The sequence below is a fragment of the Acomys russatus genome, chromosome 1 (assembly GCF_903995435.1).
Source record: "Acomys russatus chromosome 1, mAcoRus1.1, whole genome shotgun sequence".
NCBI lineage: Eukaryota > Metazoa > Chordata > Mammalia > Rodentia > Muridae > Acomys > Acomys russatus.
In genome coordinates, this window is record NC_067137.1 from 80,139,118 (window position 1) to 80,157,765 (window position 18,648).

At 46.8% G+C, this 18,648-nt stretch overlaps 1 protein-coding gene across 1 annotated transcript in view; it reads right to left on the reverse strand.

Annotated features, from left to right (window-relative positions):
• Nin (ninein) overlaps positions 1 to 174 on the reverse strand; it is a 103,425-nt gene extending 103,251 nt beyond the window's left edge. Inside the window, exon 1 of the mRNA XM_051147043.1 lies at positions 42 to 174. The gene's annotated coding sequence lies outside the window, so the exon portion shown is untranslated. The remainder of the gene's footprint in view (positions 1 to 41) is intronic.
• Between the last annotated feature and the right edge of the window lie 18,474 nt (positions 175 to 18,648).

An 18,648-nucleotide genomic window follows, 5' to 3' on the forward strand; every position in this document is an offset into this window, starting at 1 on the left:
AGGCCGCGCAATCCCCGGGGCGCCCCCAGCTTGTCACTCACCGCGTTCCGGGGCTCAGGCGTCCGGCGCCACCGCACAAACCATGACCGCGGGTCTCTCGAGCTTGGCCGGGCGGCACGGCACGGCCGCGCCCAGCGCGCTCGCTCCCCGCTCAGCTGCCGCCACCGGGAGATCGGGCCGCGGGGGAGGAAGAGCCCAGCCGCGCAGGGAGGAGTCAAAGGGACGCTGGCCAGGGCGCGGCTCCTCCTCCCGCCGCTGCCGAGGGAGGAGCGGGTGGTGGCTGAGAGCCTGCAGTGCGAGCCCCCGCGTGGGAGATTTGAACTTAGACGCCCTGGCTCCGCGTGCGGGTCTTGCACCCCGAGGTCACCTCGGCGCACCAGCTGGCACTGCCATCACTCGGCCCTTTGCCCGCCACCTCTTTTTCCTCTCAAAGGCATTTGCTAGCACCTGGAGCTTAGCACAGGGTCCACAGGATTTCTGGAGAGTGAAGGCCCAGTCGAGTGAACCTTAAGTGAAGGTTTCCGCACTTATGTCACCTGAAGACGACCGTGGATTTCCTAGCCCCAGGAAGCCCTTTGATGGTCACGGGAAAGGACCCTGGCGAGACCTTTGAACATCCTACCACTGTTAGGAACATCAGTAACTGCCCCTTGTACAGCCTTCGGAGAGTGTAGTCAACCCTCTGTCACAGCATTGCAGAACGGAAAGCCATTGGAATTGATGGCCCTTGGGCCATCAAGGTTGCTGCGTGGGTCGTCCTCTTCTCCACCACCCCCACCCCGCCGCTTCCTCTCATGCCTGCTCCACACGTCACCCTCAAAAAAGTGCTAACTTCATCTGAGCATTCTCCCTCATGCCAATGCTTCCTAATACACAGTAGTCAAACAGGGTTGCAAATCCCGGCTGGAGGTGGAGGGAGCTATAGGCCCGAGGCAACGTCTTTGCGGGCTATACCAGCGGCCCTTGTAGAAGGAAGGATCTACCTGAGTTATCACACCCACCGAGTTATTGCCACAAGAATGCTGGACAGAGCCCCTCTGGCCACTGAAAGTTCTAGGCGACAGAAAGGAAACTGGCAAGTTCAGACTCCTGGAAGCAACAGATGTGATTTCACCCTGAGGAGGTAGACACCATACCCTTTCAAAAGCAGGAAGCTGGAAGTCCCGGAAGCCAGAGCTTCACACAGACAGCCCTTCACAGACTAGGATTCAGAAGAGCATCTCATGTGTGGCAAAACTGCCTAGAACATGATGCTCCAAAGCAGAATCTGTGAAAACGGTGAGGTTTTACTAAAACACACACACTCCCACCCCATCCCCCACCCCCCCCCCCCACCCCACCCCACCCCCGCTGACTAAGGCCTGAGTCCTTATTTTCTGATTGTTTCGTGCTACAGTTCTGGAGAGTGGCGAAAACTGATTAAAGCATTTAGAGGCTCTCTCTATATTGTTTCTTACAACTTACAAGAATCTACGGTTATCTCAAAATTTAGGAAATTTAGGAAACACATAACAAAGCCAGTTATCTAAAATATCCAACCTTTCTCCAATATGTAGCATCTGGGAGAGTAAGAAAGGGCCATTTTCTGCTCCTATTCCCTTTTAGCACGCAGAAACTTACAAACTGTAAGCACAGCTACTCAGTTGCACAACGCCATTCATCAGCCCACTACAAAACACTCAGAGATGTCGTGAGCAAGAGAATAACGTTTGCTGCACACTCAATTAGCCAACAGCCTCAGAGGGAAAGGGTGTGGGGGCAGCTTCCTTGTTCTGCCCAGACTATGCCATGGACAATCAATTGTGCTGGGTACCTCTCCATAGGGCTGTTTAACCACCAAGAATCCTTGAGTTCAAAGCCTTGGGGCAAAGGATACTGGAGACAGTGTTTGCTACTTGTGGAGGAAGCACAGATTTCTAGGGATGGTGTAATTAGAAAAAAACGCAAAACCGGTTTTTTGAAAGGATGAGATGAGGTGGGATTCCTGCTGGCATTGCCTCCAGCCTTGCCACAAAGGAAGAAACAGTGGGGATCCAAGCAGTTGGCTGCTGTTGGCTTGGTGAGAGCCTGTCTGGGGCAGATTTTTTCTTTTGTTTTGTTTTTTCAAGACAGGGTTTCTCTGTGTGGCCCTGGATGTCCTGGAATTCATTCTACAGCATGGGCTGTTGTAAAACTCAGAGATCCACCTGTCTCCTGACTGCTGGGATCAAAGGTGTCCACCGCGGCCACTACCAGATCTGAGGCAAATTCTTTAACACTATTTGCCTCCATGTTAGTTGCACAAGGTGGGAGTCTTAGTCCGGACCAAAACAAACAAACAAATAAAAAACAATGGTTTCCCTCAGCACCAGCCTATTGCTTGACAGAAATAGTTTTAATTCTACTTTACATATAATATGAAGAAACATAAAAAGAAACGTGAATGTTTGCCTAGTGGTGATATCCATTGCAAGTCAAATTTCACCTTTTATTTGTTGTAACTTATCTGCTTTTGATTTTAATTCTCATTTTACAGAAACTTATTAAGGGAGCCTGGGTCCTGCAAGTATTTGCACTTGGGGCTTTTCTCCTAGATGCTATAGTATAGGGCTGAAGTTGTCTTGTGTTTAAAACTTTAACATTAACAAAACAAAACAAAACACCAAGCTGGCCAGTGATGGTACACGCCTTTAGTCCCAGCACTTGGGAGGCAGAGGCAGGCGGATTGCTGTGAGTTCGAGGCCAGCCTGGTCTACAAATCAAATCCAGGACAACCAAGGCTACACAGAGAAACCCTGTCTTGAAAAAAAAAAACAAAAACAAAAAACAAGCAACAACAACAACAACAACAACAAAACTTTCAACATTTACTGAAGCACAGACCCTAGAAGAGTGTGTTGCTCTGTTTCTTACTGGGGAAACTTTGTTTGTTTTGCTTTGAGACAGGGTCTATCCTGAAACTTACTCTGTAAACCAGCCTGGCCTCAAACTCACAGAAATCTGTCTGCTTCTGCCTCCTAGTGTTGGGCTTAATAGCATGCACCACCACACCCAGCTTTAATGTGTAGCCCAGGCTGGCCTTGAGCTCTTGATCCTCCTGTCATCACAACTGCCAGGAAACATTATAAGTGACCAGAATCAACAGTTAAGATGAGTTGGAGAAAGAGAAGAGGGAAGTGGAGATGGGAGGTGTGGTGGTGCACGCCTTTAACCCCAGCACTCTGGAGGCAGAGACAGGCAGATCTCTGTGAGTTTGAGGCTCGTCTGGTCTACAGAGTCCAATACAGCCAGGGCTGTGCAGAGAACTCTGTCTAAAACAACAACAACAACAAACAAACAAACAAAAATCAAAACAGCCAGGCGTGGTGGTGCACGCCTTTAATCCCACCACTCCAGAAGCAGAGGCAGGTGGATCACTGTGTATTGGAAGCCAGCCTGGTCAACAAAGCCAGTATAGGACAGCCAAGGCTACACAGAGAAACCCTGTCTGGGCAGGGATGAAGGGGGGAATGACAAAATAAATAAATAAATAAATAAAAAATACAAAAAAAAAGAGGAGGAGAAGAAGGGGGGCTGGGGAGAAGGGAGACGAGAGTTTAGGAATGTAGACTTTTTTTTTTTTTCTGGCTAGCCCAGGAACTGAGTGAAAGGAGACATCTGCTTTCTCCCTGAGGAGACAGAACAGTGAAAGAAAGAGGGAGAAAGAAAAAAAAAAAGCCTGTATCCCAGAGATTCATGCCAGGAACTAGGAGATTCAGCAGAGAGAAGGAGTGGGTGGGAGGTGGGCCATTTAGCGTTGGCCCCAGGACTCTTCTTAAGACTAAATCCCTTCACTCTCCTTTGCGCGGTATATGAAAGCAGAGGAGATGCACTCAGCTCGATTTTGGGAAGTTCCCAGAACTGTCTTGATGTTCCAAGGAGACATTCTCAGTTCTTGCCCTGAGAGAAGAAGAAACAACAGCAACAACCCCACAGGTGACAGAGTAGGAGATTGCTTGGAGGCAGAGCTGGATTCTAATAAGTTGGGCAATTTATACAGATCCTAGCACAGCAGAGGGCAAGGACATCATTAAAAATGGCTGCCAGGCGTGGTGGCACATGCCTTTAATCCCAGCACTCAGAAGGCAGAGGCAGGTGGATCGCTGTGAGTTCAAGGCCAGCCAGGTCCATAAAGGGAGTCCAGGACAGCCAAGGTTACACAGAGAAACCTTGTCCTGGCGCGGGGGGGGGGGGGGGGGGGGGGGGGGGGGGGGGGGTGGGGGGGGGGGGGGGGGGGGGGGGGGGGGGGGGGGGGGGGGGAGGCGACGACTGCTACTCAGACTACTGCCTTTCACAAGCTGTCCTGAGGGCCTGCTCAGTCACTGTGAAAGAGCCTCTCCTCCTGGAAGGCGACTGCCCCCACTCAGCTCTGCACATGCGCCGATGAATCTTTCCATTGCCTTTCTTTCTGTCCAGATCACCAGTCCTGTGACATAGTTGTCACCTTTGTCTCTGTCCCAAGTTTATTCTTTTTTTTAACATTGATTTATTTATTTTACTTATTGCATATAAGTGCTTTACAGAAGATGGCAGCAGATCTCATAGATAGTTGTGAGCCACCATGTGGTTCCTGGGAATTGAACTCAGTACCTCTTGAAGAGCAGGTGGCGCTCTTAACCACTGAACCATCTCTCCAGCCCCCAGCCCCCCCCACCCCCCCACCCCACCCCCCCCGCCCGCCAAGTTTATTCTTTGGTTCAGAAGTTAAACTGTAGTAAGAATCAGCCCTTGGACTCGAGGATCTTTCAGGTTGAGCATTTGGGTGCATTCTGGATACTTGGCCCCCACACTGAGAGGTTGGCGCATGCTCATGGTGGGGTCAGATGGGTTTTCATTCCCGGAACCATCCTGTTCCTGGAGTCTGGAAATAGTCTACTGTAAGTGCTGATCACTGAAGCTTCATTCAAAGAGAGGGAAAACGGCAGTGACGTCCCTTCCTGGAGCACTTGGCCAATGTGATGTGAGATCTTCATTTAAAATAAAAGAGCTTTGAACTCAAAAGGCTATTTTTCCAAATGAGACTATTTTCGAGTTTTTGTACAAGAAAGAACTGGGGACCTACTTAAACCAGCTCTGTCCGATAGAAATACATGTAAGCCACTCGTGGAGCTCAAGCTTTTGCTGATGGCCACATCTTAAAAAGTAAAGCGGCCAGGCGGTAGTGGTGCATGCCTTTAATCCCAGAACTTGGGAGGCAGAGGCAGGTGGGTCTCTGTGAATTTGAGACCAGCCTGGTCTACAAAGCCAGTCCAGGACAGCCAAGAAACCCCATCTCAAAAAACAAAAACAAACAAACAAACAAACAAAAAAGGTAAAATGACTGCATAAAATCACTGTTTAATATGTTATTAGATCTTATATGCCCCCAAATATTATCTTCTCAACATTTAATCGGTATTAAAGCCAATGAGGTAGTTTTTGTTTGGGTTTGTGTGGTTCTTTGGCTTCAGGTGTGTATCTGCTCGCAGCCCATCTCTCTTCAGCCTGGTCTTATAGACTGATGGCTACTGCTGGACTTAAGATCACAAAGTGGATGCATCTGACCCCAAGCCTGGGCCTGTCCCCATTAGCATTTGCTTCCTGGGACTGGTTACAGATGACCCAAATAGCTACATTAAAATAATGCAAGTTGTCAAAGTAATAATAATAAAATAGTAATCGTAGTAGTAGTAGTAGTAGTCATCGTCGTAATAATAATGATAATAATAATAATAATAATAATAATAATAATAATAATAATAATAATAATAATAAAGACTGGCCACCTTCTAAACTCTCTAGCTCTTCAAAAGTACTTAAACTAAATTTCCAGAAGAAAGGAACCCATGGTACAGTATTTTAATACCTAGAAATGACAAACTAGACAACTGCTTAAAGTTTGCCTCACCTGTTCTTTGAATCTGCTGGGAGCCTAGCAGAGAGGACCAGAGACCAAGAAGGCAACAGCATCTGCTGGTCCTCCAAGGAAATGCGGGAGGGAGCTTCAGCCTCATCCATCCTCCACTCCGCTCACATCAGCCCCTGCCAGCATCCTGAGGACCCGTGTTGTTTTCTGTGATTAATCTCAAAGGCCTTGGGATAAGTAGGTGATCTTTCCTCTCACTCTCTCAACAGTTCAAATCTGAAACACTCCAGAAATGACCATTATGAAAAGAGAAAATGAGACCAATGGGATGATACCGTTGCTCCCAGTAATAAGGACGCTGGGAAGTCATCTAAATCATGATGGCCTCTTTGCACAGATGCATGAGGGTGCAATCAGATAGACTTGGCAGTGCAGAGAGCAACATGAAAACCTTTGATTTGCATCTTGTTTTCAACTGCGACAGAAATGATGTGGCTTTCTAAGGCTACATTTAGACCTCTGTACACCAAAAGTCCAAGGTTAAGGGTGCTAAATCTTTATGGCAGTGAAATCTGGGAGTCATGTTCAATCTACGTCAAGCCGTGCCTCAGAGTTGGCTGTATTAGAGCCAATGCTGAGGTACCCAGTGGCTGTACTCAGACTCTAATGATAATGTACTTTGTCTGCTTCTTGATTGCTAAGGGTCCTTGCTCCCACAATATGTTGCCTATTTCTGGCTCTCCCAAAGTGAAAACAATAAGGCAGAGGAAAGAAGACCAGCTGAGAGAAAAAGTGGTGTCTGCTTATGTGCATCTGGTAAAAAGGCCCTCAAACCAAGAATTCTCTGTGTGTGTCTGTCTGTCTGTCTGCCTGTCTGTCTGTCTCTGTGTGTCTGTGAGAGGTTAAATATGGCGGATAGCTCCCATTTGTCCCCCCATATCCTCTCTCCACCCTTCTCTACCGGTTCTGTGCCCCAGGAGGAAAGCCCTGATGGGCAGGAACATGTTCCCCTAAAACTGGAACTCATTTCAGCTGATGGCATCCCTGGCAAATTTTAAAGGGAAGCGGGAACATCCAGCTCATTCCCTGTAGGATCTCTGTAGGTCAGCTGCAGAGACTAGCTCTTGCCACACCGCTGTCTTCAGACAGCTCTTGTCACCAGTTCCCAAAGCCGTGCTCTTTTTTTTTGCCAGTGATGCCCAGGGTTGCTAACAGTAGTTAATGACCCCTATGACCATCTTCTAAAATCACTCTCCTTGCTTGTCTGCGTCTATAAACACATGTCCGTTATTAACTACCCTGTACATACAGTTGGAGCTTTGTCTGTGTGTGTGTGTGTGTTTGCATGTGCACACATATGAGAATGTAAAGGCCAGAAATCAATGTCAGCTGTCTTCTTCGATTGCTCTCCAACTCATATTTGGATACTGGGTCACTCCCTGAACGTGAGACTCATTGACTTACCTTGGTTCTCTTGATAGTAAACTGAGAGATCCTCCTCTCTATGCTTCCCCAATGCTTTTCATGTGGGTGCTGGGGATCTGAACTCAGGTACTCACATTTGCCAAGCAAGCCTCTTACTTACTGACCCATCTCCCCAGCTCACCCTGTGAGATCTGGGTTAATAAAGTAGGAATGCATACCCCTTGCTTTTGAGAGTATCACTCTCTCTGTAATAGCATGGTGAGTACATGTAATAGCACACTCCCAGAATTGTTCATCTGTCCAGAGTCATCTTAAGTCTGCTCCTTGGCAGACTCTGGGGTAAGGCTTTGTACAAGAGTTTTATTAAGGGTAATTTCATCAGGAAGAATGAGACAGGGGAGTGTGGAGTGTACCAATGCAGAGAGAGGGAGGAGTCACATAAGGGTGTTACCTCAGGCAAAGTACCAGCCTCAACCTCACAATGGCAAGAGTTATACAGCGTAAATTCACCTCAACGATGGCCCTAAATTAAGTCAGGGATGTCTGACTTTCAGTATGCTACACCTGTAAGTCACTGGCTGCTAGCACAGCACCTCAAGATTGCAGCCTGTTTCTAGGAGCATCCAGTTCTCTGTAAAGAGGTAATTTCCAAGAGTTGTCTTCTGAGAACAGTTGCAAGAACCAGTCATCAAATCCTAGCACAGATGTGGACGCAAAGAACCTGCAAAAGGGATGCCAGGCACCCCATGGTTTGATGATATTTAAGGATTGGAGACGCACCTCTGATTAACTGGCCTGAGGATGGTGCTATAGGTGGAGAGGGAAGAGCAGTCTCTGAGGCTGTGGGGATAGGCACACCCTGCCAGAGCACTGCTGAAGAACTGAATGGCATTTGCTTTCAGTGGACCCAGTGAACATGCTTGAACCTCAGCAAACATCAGCTGGGATCCACAGTGCACTCAGAAGCCAAGGCATCTTTGTGGGGATCTTGGCCACAGATGCCAGTAGTAGTTCTGAGGTATGTGTGCATGTGGCTACTGGGGGTGGGGAGTCTCAACACTTGCCATTTCCCTCTGAAGCTTCTCACGCTTGGAAATTTGTCATAGAAGCTTTTCTCATCTGCAGTTCAAACACTTTTCAGCAGGAATTTAGCTGAAGTTGAAATCACCATCTGGCATCTCAGATTGAACCAGGTTCTTTGCGTGCCAGGAACTTCTTCTCTTGGCAGTGATGCTGACTGTGATCTTTCAGAAATGATTCCCGGGCTGGCATCTTGACTGAACGGAGCAAGCAGCCTGTCTTGGAATTTTGGAAGAGATGTGCTGAGCGTGCTGCTGTACCAGGAAGAAAAGTTGGACCTCGAGTTCTGAAACATCATAAACTATGAATTTTATAGATTGAGCTAAATCCAGTGAGGTGAGGGGAAGGGGTTTCAGCAAAATGATCAGAAGCCACCGATCGAGGAGTATTCGATTTGAATAAATAAATGCTGCTTAAGCCCTTACCAAGTGCAAGAGGATATTCTGACTGTGGTCGGGATGTAGATGACTAGAAAGCGGTCTTTGCTTCCCTGCACTTCAGCATCCACAATAGCCATGCTCTACCCCACGGTCCCAAGGCAGAATACAGCAATGCCCAAGGCTGATGGTGCTCTGAGATTCTTTTACCAGCAGCTCTAACATGTGTCTGCTTCCAGTACCCTGCATCTACCACTTTTCCTTCAGGGGATACCCATGGGCCAATGGGCATCACTATAAAGAAGAGGAAGTGCCAGTGGGGGACGGGAGATCTCTAGCCAGTGACTGCTCAGCAAGGGAGTATGAAAGGCCAGGGCTTTGTCAAGAAGGACAAATGAATTCCTAGAGAGTCACAATAAAAGGCTACCAAGAGACTCTGTTGGGACTTGGGAGTTTAAATTCTTCCTCTTGCTTAGTCTCGTTCCCTGCTCATACCTCTTCCACTCGCTCACTGGTCTCTTCTGGGAGCATTTCCATTCCCAGCACAACCTCCACTCAGAGTATGGTTCTGCCAGCCTTGACCTAAGGCAGGAACACGACTTGAATAAAATAAGAAGTGAGCAATTCGGCCTGGAGGTCCATGAGAGGAGGGGCTATTTGAGCACAGCCCTGTAAGGCACTTTGCATTCCACCAGATGGACAGACCCAAGAAGCCGCATCCAGATGAATCTGGGAAGACACATGTGTGGAGGAACAGTCTTGGGGAGTGGCAGGTGTGGCTGCTGAAGGGAGATCTGAGCATCGGTAAAGGGCTTCTAAGGCTTCTAAAAAGTTAGTACTAGCAAGGCATGGTAGCACATGCCTTTAATCCGAACACTCAGGAGCAGAGGCAGGTGGATCACTGAGAGTTTAAGGCCAGCCTGGTCTACAAAGTGAGTCCAGGACAGCCAAGGCTATACAGAGAAACCTTTCTCAAAAACAGACAAATAAGAAATTAGTGTCAGTGAGTAGGAGATAAAGTCAATATGGAGGCCATTACAATATTCCAGGAAAATAGCAGGAGGGACTGACTCAGGATCCTGGACATGAAAATAGAAATGAAGTGACAGTCCTTCAGACTGAACACTTGAGCTTGGCATTTAGTGGGCATAGGAGGCAAAATGAAAGATACCACGAGTGGCAAAGGTTTGGAGTTGGATCCGAGAGAGTATAAGGCTGGTGGTGCTGACAAAGAGATGGGGCCCAACAAAAGGCCAGATGGGAAAGTCCAGTAGTTTATTTTTGTACATGTTGAAATTGAAGGAGACACCTAAAAAATTCCCCCCAATTCAAAGAAATTTGAATAAAATATAAAAATAACCCAAGAATAAATAACAAATAAAAGAATTTGGAAGTATTCAGATACAAAGTTCCAGTTCAAGAATAGGCCAAATGCCTTAAAAATGAATCATAAAATTAGTTGCCTGGGGCCAGTGAGATGGCCCAGTGGGTAAAAGTACTTGCCAACAGTTCAGTCTCTGAGACCCACATGGTAGAAGGAGATAATCAGCTCCTAAAAGTTGTTCTCTGACCTCCATGTGAATACCCAGGTGTACATTCCAACACACACACACACACACACACACACACACACACACACGTCTCACCGGGCGCTATAGCTCAGTCAGCATGAGGACCTGCCTGGACCCCAGAACCCATGCAAACACTGCGTATAGTGTTGTACGCTTACATCCCAGCACTGGAGAAGTGGAAACAGGACCAAGTGTTCCTGGGGACTCAGCAGCCAGTTGGGGCTAATCAGATGCTCTGCGAGAGACCCTGTCTTAATAAAGGTGAGTGGTCATCCTGAGGATGAAATCCAAGGTTGTTCTCTAGGCTCCACATGGGGACGGACACACACACACACACACACACACACACACACACACACACACACACCATGAGCATGTGCATACACAGCACAGCTGTCTGGATAGGATTCAAAATAACAGAATCAACAACAGAAAACCTGAATATCCTTTACGAATAAGAAGAATAAAATTTAACACACAAAACCCAGCAAAAATGCAACGCTTCTATTTTACCACAGTTTTGTTCTGCTCTAGAACAGAGTCTACATGGACTGAAGGCTGGATCCGATACATTAAATCGGTGTGGTTGTTGGAACAATCCTGGGGAGCAGAGTCCTGTGATAGCGGTATTGAAAGCAGGAAGGAAAACAGTGCTTTTAATGTTCACAGCCTATTATCCGTCTAATGACAAGTGCCTTGCAAAGAGGATGTTGGAGCAACAGTCCTATCAACTGACCCTGGCCATTTCCTGGTCCTTAATTACTGCCATTCATTTACTTATGACCTTGAATTGCTTTTAAGAAAATAAATCAATATGCCCAAGAAGAAATTGGCATCCCTTCATTGCACAGACATCTCAAAGAGTACACAATTAGAAGAAAAAGCAGAAGTCCAAACTTAAATTAAAAAAAGAAAGAAGAATGAAAGAAACATTTTATGTGAGACACATTGTTTCAAAACCCAAGTGACTTAGAAGGCCCGAAGAGATCCTTTGCTGGGTTACAATGTTACATTTCAACTTCTCTCCGTGAGAGCCTCTAAACCTCAGAAACTGACAGTTCCTATCTTAAGTGACACTTAGGTTGCAGAAACAAAGTTGCTCATTACAAAGGAAGAGGAGGTGGGAAAATGGGAAAATGAGGGGGGACCGTATTAGCATCATTTTCCTTTCTTTCCTTGTCTCTCAGTCCCTCCCTTCCCCCACTAAGCTGAGAGCAACTGTACTAGAAGTTAGAGACATGGGACAGAATTAAGGACACAGGTTTGGGTGGCACATAGTGCAACACCAGCATGGCAAAGAAAGCTGATATGGACTGTTCTTCATGCCTTTTCTTCTTCACCTTTCATGTGTAAAAAGTGTATCAGGCTCAGCAGTGATAGGCAGGTCCATAAGGCTGCCTCCACTTGAAATCTCCCTTACTATGTGTATACCTTTGGTCGAATTATTTAGCTATTGTGCCCTCTGAGTCTAGTAAACACAGGCACCAACATGCGCCTTACAGGTTGTCGGTTTACCAGAGCTAATTTACTCAGAGCTTACATAGGCTCGGGTGTATAGAGAGACCAATTGAGCTTAGCCATTACTATTTCTTATCATGCACAGAAAAAAAAAAAAAAAAAAAAAAAAAAAAAAAAAAAAAAAAAAAAAAAAAAAAAAAGAAATGGTCTAAATTTTCAGCCGTAGAGGAGGAGACTGGCAGGTACACAGATAAGGAAAATAACCAGTGAAATTATGGCCAATTTTTAGGTACAATGGAAGGGTCACAGTGAAGGGTGTGGTGGATTCTTTTGGTCAACTCTTTTGAGATGGATGTAATATCAACCCAAAGCAGTGTCTAATTTCCCTGACCCTTAGGTAAATGATCCTTCCTTATTAAATGCCAGCCTTGCTCTCTTTATTTGCCCATCGTCAGTCCCTTGTGAATAACTGCATAAGCACAAGTGAGAGCGTCTGTGGAGGGGCTTTGTGGCTCCTCACTGTTTACACTCTGAGCAAAGGGTTTCCCAGACATGGTGAAAACGGTTATATTTTCCTGACTGACTCCTTATGGTCCATATTCTCCTCCTATGCCTCCTCCTCGCCCCCTTCCCTTCCTTTCCCTCTCCTCCTCCCTCCTTTCCGTCTTCTCTGCCTCTCAGTCTCCCTCACATCTTATCTTCTTTGAGACCCCCCCTCCCCAATTTTTTCCCTATGTAGACTAGCCTCAAACTCTCTATGTAGCCAAGGCTGGTCTCCACTTCTGGACTCTCCCATATAACAGTCTAGTGCTCCAGTCACAGGCATACATACAGTTCAGTGCCCTATTTGCTATAGAAACCAGAATCTCTACCAGGTGTGCTGCTATGAACCTATATACCTAGCACTTGGGAGGTGAAGGTATGAAGATATCAAGTTCAAGACCAGGCTGGGCTACTGAGAGAGTCTCTTAAAAAGCCAAGCGTTTGAGTATAGCTAGCAGGCACAAGACTGTCAGCTTAATCTGCAAAAAAACAAAACAAAACAAAACAAAACAAAAAAAACCAAACACACACACACACAAAAAAAAAAACAAAAGCAAAGTCAGAAAGATGGGACTATTTGTACAGGTAGGGAAAAATAGGCCTTCTCTCAAGCTAGACAATGGCCTTACTCCCCGTACCAGTGACAGTCTCAGTCATGAGTATGTAGCTTAATTCTGGCCTACGGGCCCCCAAGGAGAAGTAAGCTGGGACTCTGGGAAAGATTTTATCACTAACTGAGGATGGGGCTGCTAGTCTTCTCTAGTTGTGAGATATCTGAATATACATGTGATAATCTGGCCACGAATAAGATCTGCAGCCATGACTAAGACATGGCAAAGTGGAAATACAGAGATAAGAGGCAGAGCTGAAGACATCGTTAAGACCCTGGGGCTTCTAACTCCATCTGCCTCTAGACTTCTGCTAAGGGGGAAAACCACCTTTTACGATTTACAATGCCATTAGACGAGCTTCCATTTTCCCTCAACTCATTGTTCTGGTAGCTTCTCTTACTATTCCCCATCATGTGGGGCACTTCCCCTCAGGAAAAGCGCGTGAACTTTTATGCCTGGCCAGGACTGTGTGACTCTTTTTGAGCCATGAGTTGCATAATTAGACATTCCCAGGCCAAAAGCTTCTAAGAGCTCATGCGTGGTTGGTGCTACTCCGTTTCCTCTGTTCCCATGTCCAAGGAGCCTTTCGAGGTGCCAGCAAGAGGGCATTCCCATCTCCTCTGTGGATTTGGAACATAGGCAAGCGGGGACAGTTATTCCAAACTGCTGACATGTATTGTTTTTGCTGCTGTTATCATAGAAAAACGTAGTCTGTTTTGTCTGGTAGATGTCTTAAACTCCATGGTGTCTAATACCCATGGAGGCCAATCAAAAACTCAAGATGCAGAACCTTGATTGATAAGCTAGGTGAGTTATCACTGCCCTCTGAGCATAGCAACCATGACCTTCAGCAGGGCAACTGTGACCGCTTGCATGAGACCCTCAAGCTCAGGCCTGTTGACTGTAGAACTTCTCTCAATAGGAGGGGTAAGGAGTGGGGAAGGGCTGACCCTACACTTCCCAGCCATCTGTGTGTTGCTCTGCCCTAATTACACACAGCCTCATCTTATCTGAAGATGCTGGAGTTTACTGAATGTGAAAAGCTAACTGAAGTAGGGGCTCCATCACTTAGCTCTAGGGAAGTTATCCATGCCGGGGATGAGACTCCTTGGTGGTGTAACTGCTTTGGGGTCACCTATGCTCATGTGAGTAACCCCTCAGCCATGTTGTCCAAATAAGACTGATTAACCCAATGTTTTTGCCAGTTGGATTTTGATAGCATCAGACTTTGGTTTGTTCCTGGTGCCCTGATCTGAGGAGGAAGACATCTGTTGACCTCCCTGTCCCTTCCCTGGGGACATGTACTGTTGAGGGCAGAATCCCACTGCCCATGCCACACACTTATTGGCCAGTGAGAGGAGCCTTGGGACAGCCAGGAATTTAATCCAAATAAAGCTTTGGCAAGTCTTGACTTCAATGCATTATTCAGAGTAATGAATCACAAGTTATTAAATGTCTCTTTAGCATCTGACACTCACCTTGTCACTTGGCCCCATCAAGCTTTTTGAATGACCTTGCTGTGCACTCCTCCAGCAGCCTACTCCTAACCAGGGAGGTTGACAGTGGCTCAGTGGTCCAATAGCCAATGTTTTGCCTTATAAGTGGGATGTGTTAGCTGTATGAACGGGAAAATAATGCTGAGAAGGAACACTTCTATAGCACTCAGTCTATAGAAGGCTTATTCTTTTGTTTGTTTGTTTGTTGAGACAGGGTTTTTCTGTGTAACAGCCCTGGCTGTCCTGGAACTTTCTCTGCAGACCAGGCTGGCCTTGAATTTACAAGAGATCCACCTGCCTCTGCCTCCGGGGTGCTGCGATTAAAGGTGTGTACCACCATACCTGGCTAAACTGATTTCTTTCTTTCTTTCTTTCTTTCTTTCTTTCTTTCTTTCTTTCTTTCTTTTTGTTATGTCACTGGTGTTCTTTCTGCTTGTATATGTGGGTTTGTGAGGGTACCAGATCCCCTAGAACTGAAGTTACAGGTAGTTGTTAGCTGCCATGTGAGTTTTGGGAATTGAGCCCAGCTCCTTAACCAGTGCTCTTAACCGCCGAACCATCTCTCCAGTTCAGCAAGCTTGTTCTGAGAACTTTGTACGTAGCCACTCCCTTTATCTTCCCTTGGGAAGCAGAATGCTTACTGTCTCTCCTTTACAGCTGAGAAGGCAGGCATGCAGAAATAAGTATCTTGTCCAAAGAAAATATGGTGACAAATAAAATATGGCAGCGATGCACTCTGCCAGGGACACTTAGCTTAGGAGTGGAGGCTATTCCTAGAGTGGTTCTTGGTGCACAAGTTTGGAGAAGCAGGGGACAGAGGTTGGGAGCCCGGTGACACACCATCTTACTTTAATCCTCTCTGGTTGTGGTTTCACAGTTTGCAAAAATGTATCCACACACTGATTTTCTCAACCATACGGCAGTGCCGAGGATAGTCCTGTTTGCACTGAAGCCAAGAGTCATATGCAGACCGTAGCACGGAGCTGGACCCGCATAATCATCCTTCCAGTGTTTCTGGGGCTGCTGCAGAGCCTCCGAGGAGTCGTGCTCATGTGAAGTGCCGTGAACAAATATGAAGTGAGGTTCCCGATGAATCTGTAGGATGGGACAGTGCCCAGTCTAGAAACAGCTGACTAGAGGACAGGGTACTGGAATGGTGAGCTTGGTGGCTCGATAGGGCCATTTGCACCAAGTGTCATTTAAGAGAGTTGGAGGCATTTTTCTGAGGCACAAATGTGTTAGTGGTTGTATGCTAAGCTTGGGTCTAAAATAGCACTGGAAAAGAAGAATTGGTGTGTGTGTGTGTGTGTGTGTGTGTGTGTGTGTGTGTGTGTGTGTGAAATAATTTCCCAACCAGTCCTGTGGACAGCATCATCAAAATGTATTTCAACCCAGAATATCTCTCCACTATGGCTCCTGCCAACTCCTACCTAAGGCCAGCGTTGTGTCCCCCTAGACTCCACTGTTACCTCTTCATCCCACTGACTCCATTCTTGGTCCTGTACATTCATGGGGGGAATCAATTTTTCTCTGTCTTTGTGCTCAACACAGAAAACTTCTGGTCCTCACCAATAAACTCTTTAACATCGGCTTAATTCAATCTTAACATGAATGTGCCAGTACATACCCCCACGTTTTTTGTTTGTTTGGGGTTCTTTTTGTTGTTGTTTTGTTTTGAGACAGGGTTTCTCTGTGTAGTCCTAGCTATCATGGAACTCACTCGGTAGACCAGGCTAGCCTCAAACTCAGAGATCTGTCTGCCTCTACCTCCTGACTGCTGGGGCTATAGGCAAGCACCGTCACCACCACCTAGCTAGACCCCTACATTTTAATGCTCAGTCCAATAAGACTAGCCTCCAATTCAGAGGTCAAGCACTGGTTGTCAGTCTCCAGCCCCAGCTTACACACAACTTCTATCTGATATGACTGTAAATCAGAAGGTCCCATGACCTTTTTCTCAAGGTCAATCGCTTGCTGGTGTGGCTCACAGAACTCAGGAGACAGTTCGTGTCCAAGTGTAGGTTTGTGAAAGGATGTGCTCTCTAAATGTTGTATGACTCAGAAATCAGAAATGCTTGTGAAGGTCATCATAAGTTGTGATTGGTGATTAGGCCTGTGACCAGCCCCTCTCTGCTTCTTAGGCTGTAGGATTAAGGCTGAGAAGCCCACACTTAGTGGTATTTGGCATTTCTGTTGACTAGCTTGTGCCTAGGAGCCTACTCAGCCACCTCATTCTAGCATGGGATGCTTCCCAGGATGCAGCAAATGCTAAGGGGTCTGGAGTACTGCTTCAGGACCCAGGGCAAAGGGCTGGATGTTAGATCTGAGGGCGCTTCAGGAGTCCATCTCTTAGAGAATTACAAAGTGCAGAGGTTCCTGATGATTGTCAACCTGACAGAGCCTAAAATCACCTGTGAAACGGCCTTGGGAATGCCTTGGGGGAGGATCACCTTGACCGTGTTAATTGAGGTGGGAAGTAATCCCTCTGAGGGTACCACCGTTCCCTGGACTGTATAGGTGAGAAAGGGCTGAGCAGCAGTATGCAGTTATTGTCCTCAGTTCTTGACTTGTGGGTGTGACGTGTTCAGCTGCTTCAAACTCCAGCTGCTTTGACATCATCAGCCACGAGACTGTATCCTTCAGCTGTGGCCCAGAATGTTCTTCTCTCTTAGATTGCTTTTGTTGGGGTGTTTTATTACAGCAAAGGGGAGTGTGTGTGTGTGTGTGTGTGTGTGTGTGTGTGTGTGTGTGTAGATAGAAATTGATGCCAAGAAGTGGGGCTGTTGCTATATTAACCCTGATCAGGTGGTTCTTAGGACTTGAAACTGGTTTGCAGGAAGAATGTGGAAGAGTTTAGAACTTTCGGTTAGGAAACCCTTAAATTTGCTAGTGAACTCACTGGGCCGTTCCAGCGGGAGATTAAAAGACAAAATGCTGAGAGAAGCATGGATGGTGTGCATTTGCCTCATGTGGTTCAAAGAGGAGTAAGAATTTTCTTAGGAACCAGAGACCACTTACGGTTCGTGAACGAGTTTGTTCTGCCCTTGTCCTGAGAACCCGAGCAAAGCTGAATGTAAACAAAATGGACCAGTCTGTCTGGCCGAGGAAAGGTGCATGAGCAAGCTGAAAACCCCCCATAAGGAGAGTGGAGGCAGCCATGCGGCGGTAATTGTTGAAGAGATTAGCACCGATGGGGAGAAACTTAGTGCTAGGCATCCTGAGACCATAGGAAAGGCACCCCAAAGGCAGACCTCACCCACCCAAAGTTCCAACGAGCACACGTACTAGAAAGGAGAAAGCCTGAACTGAGAATGCAGCTGGGGCCAGGGTGTCCCTTGCCCCTCAAAAGTAACTACCTAGGGGCCGGGCGTGGTGGCACACGCCTTTAATCCCAGCACTCAGGAGGCAGAGGCAGGCGGATCGCTGTGAGTTCGAGGCCAGCCTGGTCTACAAAGTGAGTCCAGGATGGCCAAGGCTACACAGAGAAACCCTGTCTCGAAAAACCAAAAAAAAAGAAAGAAAAGTAACTACCCAGGAGGGTCAGCACACAGAAACTGATGCAGCTGTGGTCCCAGAGGGCCAGGCTCCATCCTGAGCTGGCAACAAGCTTGGCACTGTGTTTCATGTCATCCTGGTTCTGGAGATATGAAAGCTTTGAGATTGAAGAAGTCTTGAAGTCTTGCTCCATGGTTTCAGAGAGTAGTCAGGCTCCATGTAGCCTTGGCTATCCTGGACTCACTTTGTAGACCAGGCTAGTCTCAAACTCACAGTGATTCGCCTGCCTCCGCCTCCCAGGGTTACAGGCATGTGTGTGCCACTGTGCCAGGCTTTATAGGCTTGTTTGTTTGTTTGTTTTAATGCTGGACTAAATGCATTTCATAAGATTGTCATGAACCCATAGGAACAAGAAGGTTATGGTTTAAAAACAGCACATTTAAGTGTTAACAAAAGGTAGAGCTAGTATTTCAACATGACAGAATCAAGGGTCACTGGAGAGATGGCCTCTGAGCCATCCTGTGGGGGGCTATCTCGATTGTATTCATTGACATGAGAAGACTGTCCCCCTGTGGGTGGTGTTAGTCCTAGTGGAGTTCCTGAACTATTTAAGCCTCAACATGCTTTCATTACCCTTCGTTCTTGATTATTGATGTGATGTGACCAGCAGCTTCCAGTTCCTGCCACCTTGACTTTCTTATTATGGTGCTTGGACTGTGAGCAGGTATA